A 20,421-nucleotide genomic window follows, 5' to 3' on the forward strand; every position below is an offset into this window, starting at 1 on the left:
GGAGAGAGGGAGGGAAAAACAGTGAAAAAAGACAGAGACAGAGTAAAGAAGAAAATGAGACAGAGAGAGTAAAAGGCAAAACAGAGAGAAAAGAAGGCAGAAGAAAAGGAGACAGAGAGAGACAGAGGAGAAAAAAAGACAGAGAAGAAAATAAAACAGAGACAAGAAAGCAGAGGGAGACAAGGGAAAACTGAAGAAGGCCAGGATTTAGAGAGAAAAGAAAGTGGTTAGGATTAGAGTTAAAGTGAAAACTTAAAGTGAAAACTTAGAGTGAAAAAGGAAGACTAAGAGCAAAAAAGACAAACCAAGGAAAAGGAGAACACAGAGGGAAAAAGAAGCAAGAAGAGTGAGAGTGACAGTTATAAAGAAAAAGAAATAAGGTGCAAAGTATAGACAAAAGAGAGAAAAATAAATACAGTCAGAAACAGTGAAATAGACAAACAAAAAAGGAAGCAGATGGAAACAGAGGGACAGAAGCAGAGACACCGTGTCAGAAAGAGTGAGAAACAGAAACAAAGGGTTAGAGACAGATGGAAATTAAGTTATCAATAGAAAAGGAAAGTGAGGAGCAAAAGGAAGAAACACAGTGGATAGAAATGACAAAACCACACAAAAAAAAAGGACAGGAGCCACGGTGGGGGTAGGGAAGGGCAGGGGGTATCTTTATTTAGGGTGACTCAACTTTATTAAATGAATGTTTGTATTTATACATCAGCAAAATACATGGAAACAGTGTATACAAATGCAAGTGCAGATACAATCCATGGACACATTGGTAAAAGTCTAATTTACATATAGAGCAATACAGCAAAATGCAGCAGTTAATGCAAATGCAATACAGAGCAATACAGAGCAATACAGAGCAATACAGCAGTTAATGCAAATGCAATACAGAGCAATACATATATTAACAGAAAGTGATAACCTTTTTCTATTTTCATTACATGTTGATTTATTGTTACAGGAAACCCAAAACAACAAAAGCACACAGAAAACAACACTCATCTACCATTAACACCCCCTTCAGCTTACACACAAACTCACCATCTCTCTCATCATAACTACTAAATTACTCCCCAGCAATCGTTGGTCCTCGGGGACATGGCTCCCAGGAGCCTCCAAAAAATCCTCCTGCCTGACGAAAACCCCGGTCCCTGGACGGTCCGCGCCCAAACTTTGGCGATGAACGTCGCCTCGCTGACCGACCGGGACCCGGGAAAAAAAAACCCAGCCGGGGGGAAAAAAAAAAAAAACCCCCCGGCTGGGGATTTTTTATTCTAAATTTAAAAATTAATTTAAAAACCTGAAAAGCAAAAGCCAAATAAGGTTACAACCCTTCAACACACACATACACACACACACCTCCTTCAGCTTACACACAAACCCACCCTCGCTCACACCTCAACCTCTCTGCTAACCCCCGGCACGCATTCACGCCACTCCTCGGGAATGTGGTTCCCGGGAGCCTCCAAAAAAATCCTCCTGCCTGACGAAAACCCCGGTCCCTGGACGGTCCGCGCCCAAACTTTGGCGATGAACGTCGCCTCGCTGACCGACCGGGACCCGGGAAAAAAAAACCCAGCCGGGGGGAAAAAAAAAAAAAACCCCCGGCTGGGGATTTTTTATTCTAAATTTAAAAATTAATTTAAAAACCTGAAAAGCAAAAGTCAAATAAGGTTACAACCCTTCAACACACACATACACACACACACCTCCTTCAGCTTACACACAAACCCACCCTCGCTCACACCTCAACCTCTCTGCTAACCCCCGGCACGCATTCACGCCACTCCTCGGGAATGTGGTTCCCGGGAGCCTCCAAAAAAATCCTCCTGCCTGACGAAAACCCCGGTCCCTGGCTGGTCTGTGTCCAAACTTTGGCGATGAACGTCGCCTCGCTGACCGACCGGGACCCGGGAAAAAAAAAACCCAGCCGGGGGGAAAAAAAAAAAAAACCCCCCCGGCTGGGGATTTTTTATTCTAAATTTAAAAATGATTTGAAAAACCTGAAAAGCAAAAGTCATACAAGGTTACAACCCTAGAACCCTTCAACACACACACACACTCCCTTCAGCTTACACACAAACCCTCGCTGACTCACACCTCAACTGCTCTGCTAACCCCCGGCACGCATTCGCGCCGCTCCTCGGGAACGCGGGTCCCGGGAGCCTCCAAAAAAATCCTCCTGCCTGACGAAAACCCCGGGCCCTGGCTGGTCTGTGTCCAAACTTTGGCGATGAACATCGCCTCTCAGACCGACCGGGACCGAGGAAAAAAAAACCCAGCCGGGGGGGGGAAAAAAAAAAAAAACCCCGGCTGGGGATTTTTTATTCTAAATTTAAAAATGAATTAAAAAACCTGAAAAGCAAAATCACATACACAAGCTTAAAACTAGTCAGCATGTGCTCACACACACAGAGACGAGTGGACACAGACAGACACAGTCATGTGCTCTCACACACGCTCACACGCTCTTCCTGCTTACAGGCTCGCTATGGCCCTTACTCGAGACGCTGAAGAACGTGCTTCGACGCATCTTCTGGCTGCTGCTCCTTGACGTCAAATGGTAGAATCTGGGGAAATGGGTAGCCTCGAGGACCTGTGAGACGACAGGAAGTGGTCAACGAGTGGCTGACAGCTAGCAATTGTCCCCTGCTCTGGACCAATAAATTTTCTACCCAAAATCCCATAAAAGACAGATGAACAGTAAAGTTTTTACAACTGTTCTACCTAACTATGACTACATGCCAGGGCAGGGCAGCTCCAATCATAAGTGGTATAAGTACATACAATATAAGCCAACGCATACAGTGCAAGTGTACATACAGTGTAAGTACACACAATATAAGCCAACATAGGTACACACAATATAAGTATATACAACATAAGCATATACAATATAACCTAACACAGGTACACGCAATATAAGCATATACAATATAAGCACATACAATATAAGCCGACATAAGTACACACAATATAAGTGCATACAATATAAGCCAACAAATGTACACGCAATATAAGCCAACAAAAGGTACATGCAATATAGGTACACACAACATAAGCCAACATAGGTACACACAATATAAGCCAAGAGTTGAGATAACTCTGTGGAAGATTAATTGTTGGGCCCCATACTCTTTGAGAAGATGGAACCTACAGAACAACTACAGTCACCTGAGGAGGGTGTAAGATGCTCCCTCTAGAAGTCCAAGATAATAGCATGGAAAAAAAAGCACTACCAAAGCTGGTAGTGAGAAGGAAGATGGATGAGAAAATCTTGTGTAATCCTTCCTGTCTCGAAGAGTAAAAATGTAAAGATGCCAGAATAAGCTATATCTGGGAAGGAATGTGAGTAAAATACTGCCTATATGGCACAAAATAGTGCCTGTAAAGCATCGAGATGTAACAAAGGCGTATGACACGGAAGACAATAGACACAGACTACATAACACGGACGACACAACATAGACACAGATGGCATAACACAGAGACAAGAGTAAACTGCCTAGCACTTTCAACTTATGGACCCAAGATTCCTAGCGCAAGATGAGCCAGAGGCTGATGATGCCAAAGGAAAGAAAGCCCTATGATGATGGCACGTGATGATGAAATGTAACTCGTTAAAAGAAGTTAGTGCTGAAGCAGTTAAGAGGATGCTCGAGAGGCTCAGCGAGCCTAGAGAAGGAAGCCGACTGCCGGGTGACCGTGGCCGTAGCTCCGGACCTGAAGGCGAGCTCCTCGGGGGAAAGATCCGTGACGACGTCGAGTCGAGGAAGGCGGACGACGCAAAGTTCCCAAGAACGTGGAGATGGGTTGGAACTGCCCTGCCCGGCAAAGGCTCTGGTGAGGCTGAGGAGAAACACTCTCCCTTTACTTCCAGAGAGCCTGTCCCGCTACAGACCTCTCCGCTAAGCTGACGTGAAATTGCCCCCTGTGATAGTAAAGGTTTTTCCCATTCTCCCGACCGCTGGCCCCGACACTTAGCTTTTGGAAGAGGAGCGGACAAAATCCATCCTCGGTCACGTGTGGATGTTGAGATGTTCTCCGCGTGTGCTTCGGTGTCACCGTTTCTAAGCTTTGGGTAAGAGCCTCCTCAGGGTACCTAAGACAAAACAGAAAAGGTGACTATTGCCCTCAACAACAGTAATCCCCGGGACTCCTCCGCACCACTGTCCTGGCTCACCTCAAATCTTGATTTGACTCCAGAGGCTGCCCAGAAGATACCTGCAAAGAGAAAAGGTACATGCTTAGCATGCTGCTGCATAACATCCACCTATGAGTCAGCCTGCCTAAACGCCGACTCACCTGCCCTCCTCTGTTCCTTGGTGTGCCTAGGGCAGCGACAGCACCTGCAAAGAAACAAAGCAGAAAAGCATGCTGAGATACTGTGAAAACACAACCTCCCAAATCTGACAAGTATGCAACACCGATACCTTAAGCTCACACCCACCTGGCACGGATATGCTCGGCTAGGATAGATTGCAAGCGGACCACCTAAAATAAAAAAAAAAAAAAAAGAGATGCTTAAAGCTGCACCAGAAACTGAGACCTCAGCAATAACAATTGCTTCTGTACGCTAGTCAAGGCTCACCTCGCCCACTTGGCCTTGAATGCTGCTCTCGGCTTTGACTTCCTAAAAAGAGAGACAAAGAACAATGCTGTAACAGCCACCATTTATGCTTCCTCTACAGAAACAAATAGTGCCTCACCTGCTCGGGGGAATCCCCTCACCCAGGATGGGGCCCTCTGGCATGGATTTAATCCATCTGAATCTGAAAAAAGGTTAGGACAAGAGTCAAACTGTTGCAGGATAACTTAAGAGCTCCAGATATCTCGTGTCCATCTACAAATCCCATCTAGAGTCCAACTACACCCCACATTACAAACTTCAAGTCCCTGGGACTTCTCCTATTGCACCGGGCTATGCAGCAGGGCAGAGCAGCTCCGGCAAAAATGTGTGTGCTGACACCCGTGACACGGGACAGGACGTGACAGACAACAGGGATGCGACACGGACAGAAATCTCCTGGCAAGGAAAATGGCTGCGAGGACTGAGAGAATGCAAAAGGAGATGACCGAGGTGAAACTGATGGTGGGCTGATGAGGCTCAGAGAACCCTGGAGGAACAAGATGGTAACCGAATGATTTATTCCAAGAACTGCGAAGATGGATGCCCAAGAATCCTACGGTCAGAAGCCTCTACCTGCCCTCACATTCTTTCACGTCCTAGTCCGCCTTAATGGATCCTGGTGGGACATAGCTGTCCGATACAAAGCTCGGAACAAGACCTGAAAAGACAGCTGACGGGATGCTTATAAAGAGAGAAGAGAGTCTGATGCCTGTCTGAGCTCCCAAGTCAAAAGTTCTAGGGGATGGGTGCCAGGCCAAGGAACGCTGAGAGCACAGATGCTAAGACTGGTGCCAAGGTTTCCGACAGGCCCCTCAAAGGGCTAAGATAAAAGACATGAGACACACAAACAAGACATAACGCACGACAGACAAGTGACACAATACACACCGGGACTGCTCTGCCCTGCTCACCTCAGCACTGTGATCCAAAGCGAGACTTTGCTTTTAGGGGGCCTAAGGGGCCACTTCTTGGCTACCCTCACCTCCAGAGCCAACTCAAAACCTCCCCCACCCAGGAGTGCCGACCCAGCACCTCGCTTTCATCCCCTCTGTGGGTCATGGCCCTCTACTTATCTCTCAGACATCTGGGGATGCCGGTCCGTGTCGGGTGCGAAGAAAGGCCGCCTCGCCGGCTGGGAAGTTCCTGCTGTCACCGGGCTGTTGTCTCTTAGACAGCTATATTAAAGAAAACCAAACATCAACGCCTGACCTTGGCACCACATCAGCCAAAACCACACAAGTCTGCTACTCACCCTTCTCCTAAGAAGGCCTGGCACCTCCTAACCGTAACCCTCTGCCACAGATGTAATGCATTTACACCTGAAAGAAAGTTAGAACATATGTCAAACACATGCACGATAACTCAAAAGCTGCAAACACCTTAGGTCAACCTAGGAATAGCATCTAGAGTCCAATTACAGCCCACATTACAACTTTCAACTCCCCGGGGCTTCTCCTATTACACCAGGCTATGCGGCAGGGCAGAGCAGCTCCGGCACAAATGTGTGTGCAGACACCCGTGACACGGGACAGACAGGACGTGACAAACAATGGGCGCAAGACACGGACAGAAATCTCTAGGCAAGAAGGATGACTGCGAGGACTGAGAAGATGCCAAATGAGATGACCGAGGTAAGACAGACCGATGGCGAGCTGATAAGGCTCAGAGTGCCCTGGAGAAGGAAGATGCTAAACTGAATGTTTTAGTCCAAGAACTGCAAAGATGAATGCACAGGAGCCCTACGGTCAGAAGCCTCTACCTGCCCTCACATCCTTACAAGTCCTAATCCACCATAATAGAACCTTGCAGGGTGCAGCTGTCCATACAGCTCAGAACAAGACCTGAAAAGACATCTGACTGGATGCGTACAGAGTTGCAATTCTGATGCCTGTCTGAGCTCCTGAGTCAAAAGTTTTATGGCCTGGGTGCCAGGCCAAAGAAACGTGGAGATCGTGGCTGCTAAGAATACTGCCGAGGTTTCTGATAGGCCCCTCAAAGGGCTAAGATAAAAGACATGAGACACACAAACAAGACATAACGCACGACAGACAAGTGACACAATACACACCGGGACTGCTCTGCCCTGCTCACCTCAGCACTGTGATCCAAAGTGAGACTTTGCTTTTAGGGGGCCTAAGGGGCCACTTCTTGGCTACCCTCACCTCCAGAGCCAACTCAAAACCTCCCCCACCCAGGAGTGCCGACCCAGCACCTCGCTTTCATCCCCTCTGTGGGTCGTGGCCCTCTACTTATCTCTCAGACATCTGGGGATGCCGGTCCGTGTCGGGTGCGAAGAAAGGCCGCCTCGCCGGCTGGGAAGTTCCTGCTGTCACCGGGCTGTTGTCTCTTAGACAGCTATATTAAAGAAAACCAAACATCAGTGCCTGATCTCGGCAGCCCATCGGCCAAAACCCCACAAGTCTGCTACTCACCCTTCTCCTAAGAAGGCCCGGCTCCTCGGGTCGCACGCTTGGGGCACGCTCGGAGGCCGACGCCGTCGTCGTAGGGTACGCCTGGGTTAAGAGGACAGAAGGTGATGTGGCGTTGCTGAAAACTGGCTGGACCCTCAGTCCTCCTCCCTACTTCCCTGACTCACCGCAACTCCTCGGTGGTCCCTGACTGCTACCCGGAAGACGGGGCTCATCAGGGTGGAAAATTCGGTCCGTCGGCCGGTTGGGGATGGGAGCTTGGCGTGCTCTGAGTGGATTGCGTAAGGCACAAAAACAAGAATGGAGACTTAGACTTGCCCCCTTAGAATTCAGACCTCAGCAACAAGAAAGGCTACTGCTCACCTTGCTCTCTTGAACTTGACTGCTGGGATCCATCTATACTTCCTAAAAATAAAGACAAAAAACAGCGCTGTAACAGGGTCACACTTGACATTCCCCCTGCACAGACAAATGGTGACTGACCTGCTTGTGGGAACCCCCTCACCCAGGATGGGGGGCTCTGCCATGGATGCAATGCATCTGCACCTGAAAGAAAGTTAGAACATATGTCAAACACCTGCAGGATAACTCAAAAGCTACAAACACCTTAGGTCAATATAGGAATAGCATCTAGAGTCCAAGTACAGCCCACATTACAACTTGCAACTCCCTGGGGCTTGTCCTATTACACCAGGCTATGTGGCAGGGCAGAGCAGCTCCAGCACAAATGTGTGTGCTGACACCCGTGACACGGGACAGACAGGACGTGACAAACAATGGGCACACAAAACAGACAGAAATCTCTGGGCAAGAAGGATGACTGCAAGGACGGAGAAGATGCCAAATGAGATGACCGAGGTGAGACCGATGGCGAGCTGACGTGGCTCAGAAAACACTGAAGGAAGAAGATGCTAACTGAATGATTTATTCCAAGAACTGAAAAAATGGATGCCCGAGAATCCTACGGTCAGAAGCATCTACCTGCCCTCACATTCTTTCAAGTCCAAGTCCGCCTTAATGGATCCTGGCGGGACATAGCTGTCCATACAGCTCAGAACAAGACCTGAAAAGACAGCTGACCAGATGCTTCTAAAGAGACAAGAGAGTCTGATGCCTGTCTGAGCTCCCGAGTCAAAAGTTCTATGGCATTGGTGCCAGGCCAAGGAATGCAGAGATCACAGATGCTAACAATGATGCCAGGGTTTCTGACAGGCCCCACCAAGGCCTAAGGTAAAAGACATGACATATGCAAACAACACATAATACACAAAAGACAAGCGACACAATACACACCGGGACTGCTCTGCCCTGCACACCTCAGCACTGTGATGAAAAGTCAGGCTTTGCTTTTATGGGGCCTAAGGGGCCACTTCGTGGACACCCCCATCTCCAAAGCGGACTCAAAAACCCCTCCCAGTAATTCCCAAACCAGCACCCTGCTTTCATCCCCTCTGTGGGTCGTGGCCCTCTACTTATCTCTCGCGCATCTGGGGATGCCGGTCTTAGGTGCGAAGAAAGGCCACCTCGTCAGCCGGGAAGGTCCTGCTGGCACTGGGCTGTTGTCTCTCAGACAGCTGTATTAAAGAAAACCAAACATCAGTGCCTGATCTTGGCAGCCCCTCAGCCAAAACCCCACAAGTCTGCTACTCACCATGCTCCTAAGAATGCTCGGCTGCTCGGGCCCCACGCTTCGGGCACGCTCGGAGACCGAGGGGGTCACGGGGGGTGCCTGGGTTAAGAGGAGATGAGGTGATTTGGCATGGCTGAAACCTGAGTGGATCCTCACTCCTCCTCCCTACTTCCCCTACTCACCGCAACTCCTTGGCAGCTGCTGAAGGCCACCTGGATGGCACCTTTAAATAGAAGGGTTCAGGGTTTCATCACCAGGTCCTGTAATGCATCCACAGGGCTCACACATGCAGGGAACCCAGTGCATCGGCCGGCTGGTGACGGGGGCTTGACAGGCTCCGAGTGGATTGCCTAAAGCACAAAAAAGAGAATGGAAGCTTAGAGCAGCACCAGAAACTGAGACTGGAGCAATAACAGCTACTCCGCTCCACTGCTCACCTTGACTGCTGGTATCCAGACTTAGTTCCTAAAAAGAAAGACAAAGAACAGAGCTGTAACAGAGTCACCACATACACTTCTGCTGCAGAGACAAATGGTGCCTCACCTGCTCGGGGGAAACTACTCACCCGGGATGGGGCCCTCTGGCATGGATTTAATCCATCTGAATCTGAAAAAAAAGTTCGGACAAGAGTCAAACTGTTGCAGGATAACTTAAGAGCTCCAGATATCTTGTGTCCATCTAGAGTCCAACTACACCCCGCATTACAAACTTCAAGTCCCCGCAACTTCTCCTATTGCACCAGGCTATGTGGCAGGGCAGAGCAGCTCCGGCACAAATGTGTGCGGACACCCGTGACACGGGACAGGACGTGACAAACGACGGGGACACGACACGGACAGAAATCTCCTGGCAAGGAAAATGGCTGCGAGGACTGAGAGAATGCAAAAGGAGATGACCGAGGTGAGACCAATGGTGAGCTGATGAGGCTCAGAGAAACCTGGAGGAAGAAGATGCTAACCAAATGATTTATTCCAAGAACTGAAAAAATGGATGCCCGAGAATCATACAGCCAGAAGCCTCTACCTGCCCTCATGTTCCTTCGAGCCCTAGTCCGCCATAATGGATCCTGGCGGGGCATAGCTGTCCATACAGCTCAGAACAAGACCTGAAAAGACAGCTGACCAGATGCTTCTAAAGAGACAAGAGAGTCTGATGCCTGTCTGAGCTCCTGAGTCAAAAGTTCTATGGCACTGGTGCCAGGCCAACGAATGCAGAGATCACAGATGCTAACAAGATGCCAGGGTTTCCGACAGGCCCCACCAAGGCCTAAGGTAAAAGACATGACATATCCAAACACACATAATACACAAAAGACAAGTGACACCATACACACCGGGACTGCTCTGCCCTGCACACCTCAGCGCTGTGATCAAAAGTCAGGCTTTGCTTTTATGGGGCCTAAGAGTGTCTGCTTCATGGACACCCCCATCTCCAAAGGAGACTCAAAAACCCCTCCCGGCGGGTCCCTACCCTGCGCCCCGCTTTCATCCCCTCTGTGGGTTGTAGCCCTTTACTTATCTCTCAGACATCTGGGGATGCAGGTCCGTGTCAGGTGCAAAAGAAGGCAGCCTCGACATCTGGGAAGTTCCTGCTGGCACCGTTGTTCAACAACTCTCTGTTGTTTCTTAGTCAGCTATATGAAAGAAATCCAAATATCAATGCATGATCTCTGCAGCACACTGGCCCAAAACCCAACAATTCTGCTACTCACCGTTCTCCTAAGAATGCCCGGCTCCTGGGGCCGCACCCTTCGGCCACGCTCCGAGGCTGATGCCATTGTCACGGGGGTAAGCCTGGGTTAAAAGGAGACGAGGTCATGTGGCATTGCTGAAACCTGAGTGGATCCGAGCTCCACCTCCCTACTTCCCCGACTCACCGTGACTCCTGGGCCGGTGCCCAAGGCTACCCTAGTGACACCTTTAAATAGAAAAGGCAGAGGCTTCATCGACGAGTCCCGTGATTCTTCCGCAGGGCTCGGGAGAGCGGCGCGCCCGGTGCGTCGGCCGGTTGGTGACTGGGGCTCGGCGTACTCCGAGTGGATTGCCTAAAGCGCAGAAACGGGAACAGATGCTTAGAAAATGAGACTGGAGCAATAACAACTGCTTCTGTACACTACTCAATGCTCACCTTGCCCTGCTCACCTTGACTGCTGATGTCCAGCTTTACCTCCTAAAAAGAAAAAGAGCAGTGCTGTAACAGAGTCACACTTTACACTCCCCCTGCAGAGACAAACAGTGACTGACCTGCTCAGGGGAACCTCCTCACTTGGGATGGGTGGATGAATTTTGCCCTGGATTTTATCCTTCTGCGTCTGAAAGAAAGTGAGGAGAAAAGTCAAAGGGCTGCAGGATAACTTCACAGCTCCAAACATCTTCTGTCTATCTAGGAATATCATCTAGAATCTGGCAACACCCCACAAACTGTAAGTCCCTGGGACTTGTCCGATTGCAGCAGGCTATGCGGCAGGGCAGGGCAGCTCCGGCACAAATACGTGCGGACACCCGTGACACGGAACGTGACAAACAGGGGGACGATAAACACAACGCATTATGCTTGTGGTGAGGGTCTCGAGGGGAAAAGGCAAAAGGGACCCCAAAGACACACTAGGTAACATGGTACACTGGACAACATGACGTGGACCGGAACTGTTCTGCGCTGCCCGCCTGAAAGCTGCCATCAAAACTAGAGCCTCTCCCTTTAGCTGTCCTAAGAGGCCCCTTGGAGAAGATTACTTTTCCCTCTGCTAATTTTTAAATCTGTCCCAGGAACTCCCAACCCACTACTCTCCCATCATCCCGTCTCCAGGCCGTGGCCCTGACTTATCTTTTGGATGATCGGTGATGTGGATCCACGTTGCGCCTGAAACGAGTCTGCCTCGGAGGGCCCCGTGATCGCCTGTTAGCCTCTCGGTCAGCTACAATAAAGAAAAACAAAACCAAAGTATAAGTAAAGAGTTATGTGGGCCAAATCCCAGCGAGTCAGCTACTTGCCCTCTCCTGAGTGTGCCTGGCTCCTTCAGGCTCCAGCTTCATCCTGATTCCAAGGCTGTGGCCATTATTATGATTGGCACCTGGGTTAGAGAAAGGCAAAGTGAAATGGCATTCCTGTGAGTGCAGTGGGTGACCTTGTGTGCTGTAAGACATGTGAATGCCTCTGCTAGGCTTCTGAAAAGCCTTGGGGTGGGGGCTCAAATAAACACCCTTTCTCACCCTGCTGCCTTCAAAACCACCCCCCCAACAATAACTCCTAACTGGATACCTGCTCAGCCTCCCTCTCCTAGTCACAATCCTCAACTCACCTGAAGCCTCAATCTCAAACATCATCTTTGACACTAGGCAGATCCCTCTTGTGACATGATGAATCTGCTGAAAAGTGTTGTAGTTGACACAACCTGGAGCCTCTGGAAGCTGCACTCTTCCTAAAAAAAAAATACATAACAAAATATGAACAAAACCCGAAATTACAAATGCACTTTACCACCCCTAAACACAAAACCCAAAATTGTGAACTTAAATAGTCCCTGTATTCTATGCTGTTTTCTTCACAGTATCTTCAAAGGCTCTGTTGCTTTAGGTGCCCAGAAACACCTACTGAAAACAAGCTGAGATAAGCTGAAAGAGCCTCTTCTCTGAAATGAGAGAAGAGCTCTTATCTCAGCACAGCCCAGTGAGGGAATGAAGCCCCTCAGCAAAAGCTGGGGTTAATATACCCCTGATGGTGCCCGCCTCTCGTTCCCATGGCACCCAGGAAAAGGGAGGGGGCTGATCCCACCGGGCATAAAAGCCCTCAGAGAAGCTACAGCTGTTTGGCTCCTCTGACTCAAATTCAAGGGGAGCAAAGGGCTTGTTATAGAAGAAAACTCTTCAGAAAAATAACAGCACTTTCTTTTTTGCCACAACTACTTAGAGTAAAAGGGCAGAAAACTGGTGAGAAATAAAACTTTCTGTTTAGGCAGCATAACTAGATAAATTGGGTAATTTGCTGTTAATTTACTTATAATTATTCCTTAGTGGCTACTAGGTAGTACTTCACGTGTGACTGAGCTGGGTGGAGAAGAATGCTTATGATATGAATAGTCTAAGTCTCCTTGGGACCTCTAATTAGGCCTATCTACATTATAAATAAAAATAAGAAAAATAAAAGCTTCCCAGGCAGTGTAAGGGTTAAGTGCATGCCAGGCTCACCCTGCTCTGAGGTACTTGGTCCTACAGCACAGAAAGAAGGGCCCTGAAATGTATTTTAAACCCTTGAAATGCTGAAAAAGGCAGAGCTTCCTTCCAGTGCACCCCTTAAACAGAGGAAATGGGGCAGTTACCTCTACTGAAACTAATACAATGGCAAATAAATAGCTTCTGCCCTTTAATTTATTCTCCTTAAGTACTGGCAAAAGAGGGGTTTTCATCACTTTAAATCTCTCCAGTGATGAAAAAAGAGGGATTTTTTGCTCAGTTCAAACTCTTATGGAGAGATAGCTGGGCTTCTCCCTCAATTTAGGCCTCAGGACAACAAAAAGGGGCTGGCTACCCTTAATTCAAACCCATAAGAAACATTTTCAATATTTTCCCCTTCTACTTAAACTTATTTTCTATTATTTTCCAGTTTATTATTTTCTAAACTGGAAAATAATAGAAAATGAGGACTCCCTGTCAATTAACACCCCTAACAGCATAGAAAAGGCAGGGATTCTTTCAACTGAGACCATTAAAATGGCAGGGGAAGCAGAGTCCCTCCCAGTTTGAACACAAAAAATAAAGGAAAAGGAAGCTTTTTCCCTTTTCTCTAAACCCTTTTTCTCCTAATAACCTCTCTCCTTTCTGGGAGTGCTGTGGAGGGTCTGGGGGCCCTGGGGAGGGACTGACACAGTAAAAGGGGAAAGTTGAAAGCCCTCTCCTGGAACCCCACATGCTGCCTGGCCTGCTCAGATGCTGCCCCTTGGCAAAAGGGCTCTTCGCTTGGCATTTTCTCGAAGTGATGCTCCGTGCCGAGGTGGGTCTGGCTGCTCCCTAGTCCGTGCTGGATGCTCCGACCGTAGTTCCTGGAGGGACCCTTGGGATGCCCCTGTTAGCCCCTCTGGACTAGCAGCTCCCTGTGCGGGTGTGACTGGGTAACCCTCTGAAAGCAGCTGGTCACAGGGGGGCTGCTAGACCTTGGAGTGGGGCTTGAGGTGAAGAAAGGTCCTGTGAGGAGTTCCTTCCCCTGCACAGCCCTTCGTCTGCCCCTTAAACCATGGGCTGCCAGACTTTCCTTTCTAAGGAAATTAACCGTCTTTCCTCTCTGTGTGCCCGTGGCCGAAACTGCGATTCGGCCTCCAAAACTGCAGAGAACGATTTCTCACGGACCGCGGCTGCCGACGCCGAGAACTCTTGCCGCCCTTGGAGGGCCACGTGCCTCCTGCGAACGGACGTCGACGCGCAGCGGGGCTGAGTTTGGCTTTACGGGGAAGAGGGCCGGCGCAGGATTTCTCCGGGAGCGAAGCTGCCCCCGCCGAGAACTCGGGCTGCCCTGGCAGTGCCGAGCACCTCCTGCAAACTGGCGTCGGGAGATGTGGGGGGTGAGTTTTTCTGTGCAGAAGTTCTCCCAGACCAAAGCTGAGAGCATCTAACCCTAACCACAACAACTTAGCTGGGTCTAAAACTTACAACCTTTGGACTGGCAGCGTGGGACCCAACCCGCTGTGCCATTGCTGGCCCCTTTCTAAAGCATTCCACTGCAGTCCTAAAACTCTGCCTTTTCGGAGTGTGTTTTCTCTGACCCTGACCGTAATCTTCCAAATATGCTAAAGACTCATAAAATGGCTTTGAAAAAGCCCCAACAATACCCTAAGTAGTCCCAGAAAAGTCCCTTCCAAAATCCCCTAAATACCTTTAAAAGTCCTGGAAAAAAAAACTCAAAAAGACATGCTCAGTCTCCAAACTCTACCTCTTGCTGTCTAGCCCACAGATGTCGTCCCTACCTTTTTGCAGTGGGTCTGTTGTCCTCTGAGGGTTCTGTCATTGTCCTACTGTGTAAGGGTTGCTGTCTGGTCTCGCTGTTAGGGTTGCTGTGTTGTGCTGCTGTTGGGGGAAAAGGCTGTTTTTAGGGGGGCTGCTTAGGCTGAGGTTAGGGCTGGGGTGAGGGGTGCTACAGTTGTACTGTGCACCCCTGATCTCCACTGGACTGTCCAGCCCTCAAGCCCTCTCCCTTTACCCCTCAACCGGTCCCTCTGCCCCCCAGCCCTCAGCTCCTGTGTGTCACCCTTGACCCCTCTCCTTTGCCCCTCAGCCCCCAGCTTCTCTGTGTCACCCTACAGCTGCCCCTGCCACCCTCGGCATCTCTGTGTCACCCGCTGTCTCCTCTCCCTGTTCCTCCCTCAGCTCCCAGCCTCTGTCACCCTCAGGCCCCCACAGTGCCCCTCAAGCTGCCCCTCAGCCTCCATGTGTTGTGCCATGAAAAGACCCTAAAAAAACCTAAAAATTCCCTGAAAGCCTCCTAATCTTCAAAATGTCCTAAAAACCCCATGAAAACCTAAAAACAGCCTCAGAATGCTGTTAGAATACACTGGAAATATCCTACTTTTAAAAAACCCCTAAAAATCCCCAAAGAACCTTTAGAAATCCCTAAATATACCCTAAATAGTCCAAAAAGAGCTCAAAAATACCCCAAAATCCTTAAAATACCCTGATAAGATCCTAAATAACCTAAAAATTTCCTCAAAAACCCTAAAAATACCCTAACCCTAAAAAGTCCTCCACATACCCTCAATAGTCCTAAAAAAACCCCAAGAATACCCAAATCCCCCCCAAACAATTCTTAAAAGTACTAAGAAAGTCCTTAAAATACCCTAACAAAATCTTTTAAAAGCCCTGAAAAAGCCCTAAAAGTATCCTAAACGTTACCAGAAAATTCCTGGAAAACTCCTCCAAAAAAGCCCTAAAATATCCTTTTAAAGCCATGAGAAAAACCCTAAAAAAAAACCCTAAAAAACTGCTCAGCACCCAACTCCTACCTGTCACTCTCTAGACCACAAACATCATTGCTACCTTTTTATTAGGGTTGCTCCCTGCAACTGCTGGGAGAGTTCTGGGGATGTCCCAGCATTGGGGTTACTGCCTTGTGCTGCTGTTGGGGAAAACTGGGGTCCTAGGGGTGCTCTTCAGGGTTAGGGTGACCTCTTTAGGGTGACCTTGGGGTTGGGTTGAGGGCTGCTGCACCTGTACCCTAACCCTACCTGGTACCCTGTGTCTTTTGTACCCCTAACCCTCAGTGTGAGCTCTCCATCTGTCAAGCCTCCCCCTCCTCAGCCCGCAATGTCTGTGTGCCACCCCGAGACCTTTGACATTGTCCCTTGGCCCCCTGGCCTCCACCGTGCACTCTCCACCTGGTTAGGGGTGGTGTGAGGGGTGGTTCACCTGTCACCCTCAAGCAGCCCCCACTTTGCCCCTCAAGGCATCTGCTTCCCCTCACTCTCTTCTTGTCACCCTCAAGTTCCCCACTCCCAGCCTCTCAGCATCTCTGTGCCACCCTGGAGCCCCCCAGTTGCTCCTAAAGCCCCCCTCTGCCTCTCAGCTCCCCCCATCCTCTGTGTCACTCTCCAGCCCCCTCCCCTCAGCCCGCAGCCCCTTGTGACACCCTGCAGCGCACAGACGTTGTCCCTGCCTGTCTCGCTTGGGTGTTGTCCTGCTGCGAGAGCTGTGCCGTCCTCCGAGGGTTCGGGCTCCTGCGTGCTGCTGCAGGGGACTCACGGGTGGGCGGTGGGTGAAGTAACGGATGGAGCGGGAAGTGTGGTGGGACGGGTTAAGAGCGGAGTGAGGGATGGAGCAAGGGCGGGCTGGAAAATAGAGTAGGGTTAGGGGTGGAGAAAGGGACGCAGCAGCAGGGGGCTGAGGTGAGGAGGTGAGTGTTAGGAGGAAGCGTAACTCCGTAACTCCAAGACCGAGTCTGCAGCCAACGAGAACTCTGAGTGACCTGGGAGCGGTGAACGTCTTCGGCAAACTGATGTAAGGAAACTGGGGTGATGAGTTTAGTTTCCCTTGGAAAAGGGATGGCATCTGTGTCCGTGGGCCTGCACCCTGCCCAGGACCTTTGATCTCGAGTGGGCTGCCACCTCCTAAAATTCCAAACATCGCAGGTTGGAACAGGGGGTTGGAAATTTTACTCGGGGTAGAAACCAATTTTGGATTTAGCTGAAGTCTGCTGGTGAAACTTGTGTAGTCTGTTAATCGGTGTGCTTGCAAAAAGGCCTGCAGAGAGAACAAAGGAAGTTCGAGGCTACTGTTGGAAAAAGTGAATCTGGGTTACGACTGAGTGCATGGCCTCGTCCCTGTGTGAGTAAAAGTTTGAGGTTTTGCTGGCAGTGTCACCGAGTGCTAAGGGGTCCCCTGGTCGATAGGGCAACTTGGGAGGGTTTGCTTCAGGTTTTGCTTGTGAAAGGTGTGAGAAAAGCAAGCAGCTCTGAAGCAGATGAGCCCCCTCTTGCCTGTTGAAGTGTTGGATAAATCAAAGATAAACCTCAAGGTCCCTTCCCACCCAAACCATTCCGTGATTCTTTGCCCTGGAGGCCAGGGTGCACCTGTCACCGCATTTCTCTTCACAGAGAAAAGCAAGGTACAATTCTTCCCAAGAATATTTCTGGGATTCACATTCTCTGAACCTCAGATGAAGGAAAAACAATTCTTATCTCATTTGCTGTGCCTCTGTTTGTGCTGAAGTAGAATGCAACGTGGAGATTGTTCACCCAAAGTGATGGTGTTTTGTTTCCTTGGCCTGTCGCGGCCAAGTGTGTGTGTGTGTCAGGACTGTTGGGTGACAGTCACGAGTAGTGTGTGGTGTGTGCAGGGTTGAGTACTTGGCAGATTCAGTTTAGATGTAATGTAATATACTATAATAAAGTAATTAATTAGCCTTCTGATAAGGCAGAATGCAGATTGGAAATATTTGCACATATGATATTAAAGGATACATGAACCACCTTTCTGTGAGACAAAGACACAAGACTTGGCCCATCCCTAACTTAGGACACAGCTAAAAAATAATATATAATTTTTAATCTATTTTTGAAGAACTCTCTAAAACTAATGGCAGATGATATAGCTATTTTATCTGGCAAGCTTCCGTGCAAAATTTCCTGCTGATGCTGGCTCAGACAGATGGAGATTTGGGAGGAGTGGGAAGAACAAAGTGCCACAGGGCTTTATTGGATAAGCGTTGATAGGTTTCTGCAAGCTTCTATTACAAGGTTGATGAACCTTGTGTTTGTTAACTTCAGTTTTGCTCAGCCAGCGTTTTAACCCTGCTTTATCTCCTGTGGTCCAGATGACACATTCACACATCTTTAGAAAATTCAGTGGGATGGTCTTCAAACATGTGACTTTGCAGCAGTGAGGGGAGAAACTTGATGGTTTTACCTCAATCTATAGTTTTTCAATATTGCTATAGAAAGTGCTTTTCTGTGAAATGGCTACTTTGGTTAGATCATGCAAATTGAGTGCTGGCTACTTCCATAAGTTGAAGAGTAAGAATAACTCAGGAATGTTTCATCATTTGTCTCTGCACTGCTCAGAAATGGTAATTTGAACTCCAATCTGTAGAAATTTAGCAAAAGAAGTTGGAATACTCGGAGGATAAAAATAGAAAAAAATGCTTTGGAAAGATTTTTCCTTGCTAGTGAGTGAGTTTCTACCTGTAGGAGCATCGGGGGGTAGCACGGTCGGGACGAGTGATCTCTGAAGCCGGGTCGTGGAACTTGGGGTTTATTGCAAAGGGCCCGGGGGCAGGGGCCTTTTGGAACTTGGGGTTTATTGCAAAGGGCCTGGGTGCAGGGGCCTGCTGGGAGCTGCCAGCCACAGCTCAGAGCAGGCCTGAGAGAAGAGAGGGGTTGAGACGATGAGAGGGTAAGAGCGTAAAAAGGTAAGAGAGCAAAAGCATAAGAGTAAAAAGGGGTAAGTGAGTAAAAGGTCAAGAGAGTGAAGTTCCCATTACAATATAATAAATCATCTTCTGTGTTGAATATTCTACTTCTCACTAACCAATCTAGTACAATACACAAATGCTATAGCATTTCCATACGGCCTATAAGAATCACTACATTACCATACTGTGTTACATTTTAAACCCTAAAAGCTCCTCTTTGGACCCCTTCTGCCAAGCTAGTAGGGTCTGCTCGGCCCCTTGGAGCTGTCTGCAGGCAGAAGGTGTTGTTTCATCAAAGGGGATTACCTTCAGCTGGCCACACCGTTGTTTTCCTGTTGTTCAGTAACTGAGGGATCTCAAAGCTCGCTTTCATTTCAATCTTGCTTATAGAAATATTACCTCATCCATTCCCGTTTGTTCCCCCACTCGTTCGCGGCTGCCCCAGCCTCTGTGTCGGCTCCGGCACAGTCCGTCTGGCCCGGTCCGTCTGTCCCGGTCCCGGCCGCCTGGCCCGCGGCCGCTCCGCTGGCCGTGCCGGCGCAAGGGGCGGGGGGTCCCTCCTGCCGTGTGCACCGTGGGTACCGCGCTGATCGCACCGAGGGGGGGTCCCGTCTGTCCCATCCCCGGCTGCCCTGACTCTGCTCGGCTCCCGCCGCTGCAGCCGGCGTCCGTCGCCGGTTTTGTCTCTGCCGGATCAGCCGCCGTGAGCCACGTGGGGCCGATCCACGCTGCAGCTCGGTCTGCACCGGAACAGCCCCTGGGACGATCCCGGCTGCAGACTCCGCCTTTGGAGCATCCAGACCCTGAGCTGTGCCGAGTTCCCCCGTCCTGCCCTGAGCTCCGTTCCCTTGGTAACCACAGCTCCGGCTGCTCAGCGGAACTCTCTAAAGGAATCACCTTATCGAAACACTAAAAGTTCTGGTAAAAGAAAGCCCTCTCCTGATTCATCCTAAAAATACCGGAGAAAAGCTATAGAAGATAAAAATCCAAAAAGAATGGGATAAAGGGATTGGTCTATTTCCATTAAAAGAGGTTCCCATAGGAGGGGGCGGACCAGGGTTTGGAAATGCTCCTTTGACTTCGTCTGAGGTCTGAAATTTTAAGAAATAAATAAAAGGGATATTTGGAGGATCCCATAGGCATAGCTGAACAATTAGACCAATTTTTAGGTCCAAACATTTATATTTGAGAAGAGATGAGGTCTGTAATGAAAATAATATTTTTCTCAGGAAGAAAGGCAATCAGAGCAGCTGAAATAAAAGCTTAGGAAAAAAGATAATCTGTGGGGACCCCCAGAGAAGACAAAATGCCAACTGTACCTCCTGAGTGGGGTAAAAATAATAAGGAGGGGAGTAAACACGTGAATAATTATCGTAATTACATAATCAAAGGAATAAATGAGACAGCATATCAAAGGCGAAATGCAGGGAAAAAAAAGTTTTTAAGGGACAGCTTTTAGAGGGGAAAGAAGAAACTTCAGCTAAATAGATAAACCAACTTAAGAGAAATAGGAAAATGGTCCTAAGTAAGCAGAAGATCTGAAAATCTTTAAAGAGATGGGCACAGAGGAGGAATAGGGAGGTCATAAGCTCTAATTTTTTGGGGGGGACAAATACCATCTGGAGCCTGTGATAACTTTAAAAGTGGGTCCCCAAGAAGAAGAACTGGAATTTGTAATAGATACAGGGGCAGAGAGAACCTGCCTGTTAAATATTCCAAAAAGTTATAGTGTGAGCAAACATAGAGTGAAAGTAACAGGGGCAAAAAGAGAAAGTTTTACATTTCTGGTCATTAAAGATGTAGTAATTGAGGGAAGAAACTAGAATTTGGATGGGAGATGT

General features: G+C 48.8%; 2 long non-coding RNA genes across 2 annotated transcripts; both read right to left on the bottom strand.

Annotated features, from left to right (window-relative positions):
* Nucleotides 1-926: 926 nt before the first annotated feature.
* LOC143693228 (uncharacterized) lies at nt 927-7,463 on the bottom strand. The gene is made up of 10 exons (XR_013180744.1): nt 7,426-7,463; nt 7,230-7,330; nt 7,066-7,146; nt 5,886-6,988; nt 4,713-5,808; nt 4,595-4,636; nt 4,454-4,497; nt 4,309-4,352; nt 4,187-4,227; nt 927-4,105 (listed from the first exon to the last, which is right to left on the bottom strand). It is a non-coding gene; the product is annotated as an uncharacterized LOC143693228 (long non-coding RNA).
* A 1,271-nt stretch (nt 7,464-8,734) lies between these two features.
* LOC143693226 (uncharacterized) lies at nt 8,735-9,369 on the bottom strand. Its single transcript, XR_013180742.1, has 4 exons — nt 9,236-9,369; nt 9,130-9,157; nt 8,875-9,042; nt 8,735-8,791 (listed from the first exon to the last, which is right to left on the bottom strand). It is a non-coding gene; the product is annotated as an uncharacterized LOC143693226 (long non-coding RNA).
* Between the last annotated feature and the right edge of the window lie 11,052 nt (nt 9,370-20,421).

Source organism: Agelaius phoeniceus, unplaced genomic scaffold, assembly GCF_051311805.1.
Source record: "Agelaius phoeniceus isolate bAgePho1 unplaced genomic scaffold, bAgePho1.hap1 Scaffold_415, whole genome shotgun sequence".
Taxonomy (NCBI): domain Eukaryota; kingdom Metazoa; phylum Chordata; class Aves; order Passeriformes; family Icteridae; genus Agelaius; species Agelaius phoeniceus.